The 5,242-nt window shown below is 32.8% G+C and overlaps 1 pseudogene across 1 annotated transcript; it reads right to left on the reverse strand.

Annotated features, from left to right (window-relative positions):
- Positions 1–2,967: 2,967 nt before the first annotated feature.
- Positions 2,968–4,397, reverse strand: LOC104725629 (uncharacterized; annotated as a pseudogene). Its single transcript, XR_015570690.1, has one exon. The product of XR_015570690.1 is annotated as an uncharacterized LOC104725629 (transcript).
- Between the last annotated feature and the right edge of the window lie 845 nt (positions 4,398–5,242).

Raw genomic sequence — 5,242 nt, forward strand, 5'->3', positions numbered from 1 at the left:
GATAAAATGTTGACACATGTCCAGATTACTGTTTAACATGATCGAGATATGTGTCAAATTAACAATCTTAGATTTTGACACTTGTCTAAGTTTATTGTTGAGAAAAAAAGTTAAAAAGTTATTTACCCAACACAAAAAAAAAACTAATTCAAAAACAAAAAAGAAATATTTACCTATCAAAGTCAGGAAATAGAGCATATGTCTTATTATATAAAGATGTATATTAAGTGGTATCATGTATCAAATTAAAACCTTAAGTACGCTAGAAAATCATGAAGAATGGTGGTCGATAATTTAGCTTTAGGTTATTGTAATAATTGTAATAATAATTTTAAAATATAAAAATATAAATTAGTGTATTAAAGTAAAAACTTCTCTCTAACTAAAAATATTTTTTTTTTCGAAAAATATATTTCACTTACAAAAAAATATTTATATATTTTTTCAAATTTTAATTTTATTATTTTAAAACCCGCACATCATGCGGGTTCTAATCTAGTATATATATATATATATACATATATTGAATATTATTGAGGGATTCTAGTTTTGGTTGCATATGCTAAAAAAATGAGAATTTGTTAAAAATACTCTTTTTGGGATACCCCTTTTCAAAAATACCATATTTTTTAAACATTTTCATTTTTACCCTATTTTACATAATTTTAATGTGTTAAATTCATTTTTAGAATTTTTTTTTTAGGTTTGGGTTCTCATTTTACATTTAGGATATATTTTTGAGGGGTTAGGATTTAGTATTTGGAGTTTCGGGTTTAGAATTTAGTGATTTTATTCATTGAAAATGGGTATTTTTGAAAATGACCAACATGAAATGGTATTTTTAAAAAGTGACATAGGAAAAGGGGTATTTTTAAAAATCTCCCATCTCATCAAATGTTTCAATTGAAAAGATTGTTAATTAAACTCATAAATATATAATCTAGTTCCAGCAATAAGAGCAACAAAGTCGAAGAACAACGAGATCAATTATAATCTACCAAACTAACACCAATTAGTCATAAGTCACTTAAGAAACCCTAAACCTAATTAAGAAACTACTCAGACATGAAGAAACAAAAACATTAAATCAATGATGAAAAAAACATAATTGAATTTGCAAAGGAATAGATTAAAAGAGTTCAGAACTCTTCCACAAATCAAGATCAAAAGTAGAAATAATCGCCTCAAGCTTACAAGTCCTCTGCGTAGAATAAAAATTATGTCTCTGTAGACTGAGTCTCTATCTTAAATACCAAAATAAAACTCTAAAAGTCTGTTTAAAACAAAAAAAATTGTTCCGGGTACCGACCGGTTGATCCCAAGTGAGGACCAGTCGATCCTATGTCTTGATCGAAGAATGTGTAGATGAATGTGTAGATATATCGAAGAATGTGTAAATGAATTTTGATAGCTATCAAACCTTATGTTGTTTAAGAAGTTGATGATCAGCCTTCAGCGCGTCTTCACTACAATACAAAGAACAAAATATTGTGGTGTGCCCTTTGAAAAATATTGGGAATGGACAACGACACAAGCATCTAATGCAAATTGGTTGTTGAGAAGAATCCAAAGATCTTTCACTTTCGTACCCTTTGATGTGAGCCTGATAACAGAAATGTACTCTTTTGTAGTTTATCTGGTTTTATGTACATGTTTACCCCAAGTACAGAATCAACATGAAGAGCTGTGCTGCAGTCATTGCATTTATAAAACCGTTGTACTTTCCTTTTCTCGCCCGAGATACCCCTTTTCTTTTACTTCTTCTACTTTGCCTTCGTAAACATCACATCAGTATGCTTGATCATTTGCCTCTTTCCCATCGCAACTTGTGAGAAAATGACTATCATGCATAATTGCCTATACATTACCTTGTATGGGAAAGTAACACAACGAAAACATCTAGAAGAATTGCGTTAATTAATTTGAATCTGAACTATGAAATTTGCATATTTGACATTGTGTCTTTTTCTATATATGTGTCCCAAGGTAAGGAATAAGGGATGCTCGTGGTTTTGATAGTCAAATGGTTCAATTTGACATTGATTCATGTAATTTAATTTAATACAGTGATTTTTTCCTTGATCGTAAATTAGTTGATTTTGGCTTTAAAAAAACACGTAAATGAAAATATAAAATTACATAAACATTTTTCTTTCCTTTTAGAAAAAAAAGAAAGTTACATCTCACAATCGAAATTAAAGAAAAAAAAACATTTTCCAAAAGAAAAGAAAAAAAAAAGAGAGAGAGAGAGAGAGACAACATAGCCAAAAATGTCAAATATTTCAAATTAACATGAAAAAATTAATGAAAAATAAAATCGGGGGTGCTAAGTCACCAGTCGGATGTCAAATACAATCCACACAACAATATATGGCTTTGGACCCTTTGATAAACACTGGGAATGGACAACGGCGCATACATCTCTTGCAAATTGGTCTGGAGAGGGAACTGTTGAGAATAACCCGAACATCTATCAATTCGAGATGTTTATCTTTAACTGAGTAGTGGTGAAAAGAGACCTTTTCTGTTTCATTAGGTTTCATGTACATGTCTTTTCCAAATAGACAATCAACATGTAGAGCAGTACTGCAGTCATTGCATTTATAATATCGTGATTCTGTTTTCGGTTCCCCGATCCCCCAATATCCTGTTTCTTTGACTTCTTCTATTTTGCTTTCGCAAACTTCACACCAGTCTGGTTGATCTCTTGCCTCTTTCCCATCGCAGATTGTGAGAAAATGACTATCATGCTTATATTTTGTCTTGTATGGTAAAGTAGCACAACGGAAACATATAGAATAATCGCATTCCATGCAAATTAACTTCGCATTGTAGCTTTCGTATTTGCACGTGTGACATCGTGTCTCTTTCTCTGTTTCCCAAGGTAGAAATAATGGATGTTTGTGGCCTTGGTATTTTAATGGTTCGACAATCGAGGCACATCTTGTATCTAGACGAAAGATTTCTTTTTCTTTACCGTGCTCATAGAAGAAGCCATTACCATCTAGCCCACATTCACTACACTGAAATACACCTGTGTCACTACCAGGTCTCATGGTGGCAACTTTTAGTGTAAGTGGATGTGGATATAAGGGATATCGTTTCATGCGTGGAGCATTTGCACAACTTTCATGGAGGATGAAGTCGCATTCCATGCATGAATAGAACTGACCTTCGTAGATTGGAAGAGCACACCCTTGACAATACTTATTTTTTTCATAGGTTACGTTGATCTCAAGTCGCAAATGGTGACTATGAAAAGGATGGTGTATAATTCCATCAGCTATCCTCTTGAATGGCTCACCGTCATCTATCTTATCCTCTTCTTCTGATACTCCTTCAAGTTCTTTGCCATCCCACACATTTGGATGTAATGCACATGTTGAGTGAACAAAATAAGCATCACACTTATTGCAAGAGTATGCACCATAATTGTTGTCGATTTGTTGATGACAGACTCCGCAAGAAAACATTCCAGATGGAAGAGAAGAGATAAAAGAGATACGGTGAGGGTGACGAGATATTCTTATGACATGCGGGAAATCCATACAACCTTTATGGATTACGAAGACACATTGGATACAGATATATGTGGGATCAAGCTTCTTAATCCGGGCACAAATATTACAAACTGTAGAAGCTTGTGTAGGGAAAAAGGAGAGAGGGTGGGGATGGCTCTTTGGATGGTCTACAACCAAGGGTACTGGCCTCATCGCACATACAGGATGCATACTCAACTCGCAGATTGTACAATGATAAAACATTTGGTTTGTATATGCTTTACAGCTTATGCACTTCGGAGAACTTGCACAACTGTAAAGTCGAAGAGAATGAAAGGGGTGGGAAGGGTGTTTGATCTCAAGTGGAGACTCAACACATTCTTTGTGAAATTTTTTTTGACACTGGAGACATGCAAAATAGCTTGTGCAGAGCGTTAGCATTTCGCATGCGCCGCATTCAAATTCTTCACGATTTGGTTCTTTATTGTTACACCAAAGAAGAGGGACTACAGGGAACTTACATATACCAGGATGGTCGCAATCAAGCAAAGATTCATCATCTTGTTGATCACCTCTTCTTTTGCTGGGTAAGTGCGGGGAAGAATTGTATGGATGTAACACAGGAACATCATCAAGAGTACAAAACTCATCATCATTCATCTTTAGTTTGAACTTTAGAAATTTGAAACGTGCAGCAGGACATAAAAAAAGAGGTTGAAGAGCAAAGTCGTCGCCACTAGAATCCATGGCTAGTGCCTCACCGGAAGAGGTCGGGTTGGCTGCTCTTGTTGATGTGTATATTAAATATGGTTTTTCATCAATTTTCTCCTTACGAAATACACCCACCGAACTCATGGTGAATGCTACAAGGAGGTAATGAATTTTGTGATATTCATCTTCTCCTTCTCCCCTTTTCATATAGATAAAGAAACAGGTAAGCTTGGTCTTTTTCTATTCTTGTTTATAGAAAAAGTCGTTCATTACTGATCTCAAAAAACATATATATTTATAAAAAAAATTCTGTGAGAGGAGACCATCTTTTCCGCTGTTATAGTATAGTATAATATATGTTTCCAAATTATATACTATTAACATCTCATCTTGATCAGTACTTGTACCACCACGTTTCCCAACTTCAAATAACACTACTGCATTATTGAGTATCGTCTCTTTTAAATATTATTCATCAGCCCCGAGATTTCCTAACATTTAATAAATCTTCAAACAAAAAAGTTGTCAACTGTAATCAGTACTATATATATATATATATATATATATAGTATAAGGTCACAAAGATTAAAGAAATACCCCACATGGCCACATGATGACATGAAGATATATATACCGATGGCCACTTAAAAATGTAGAGAAAATCCCACTTGGTAAAACATAATAATATCCTTTCATTAACAAAAATATGAATTTTTCAGTTAACTATGATTATAAGAACACCTCCCTATTTTATTATATAAAGTTTGGCTTTTAAAATTAGTAATTTATAAAATTGTAACATGTGTCAATTTTAACGATTAGAGATTTTGTTATATAAAAAATTTTATTATATAAAGTTTAGTCTTTAAAGTTAGTAATCAAAAAGTTTGGCGCCAAAAAAATTTACAAGAGTTTTAAAAAGTTATTAAAAGATTCTAAACGATTTAAAATTATTTATAAAGTTTTTATAAGATATTTAAAAGCCTTTTGTTTCGTTTGTAAACAATTTCTCACAAAATTGGCTCTTTTGA

This window comes from Camelina sativa, chromosome 11 (genome assembly GCF_030686135.1).
Source record: "Camelina sativa cultivar CO46 ecotype springtype chromosome 11, ASM3068613v1".
NCBI lineage: Eukaryota > Viridiplantae > Streptophyta > Magnoliopsida > Brassicales > Brassicaceae > Camelina > Camelina sativa.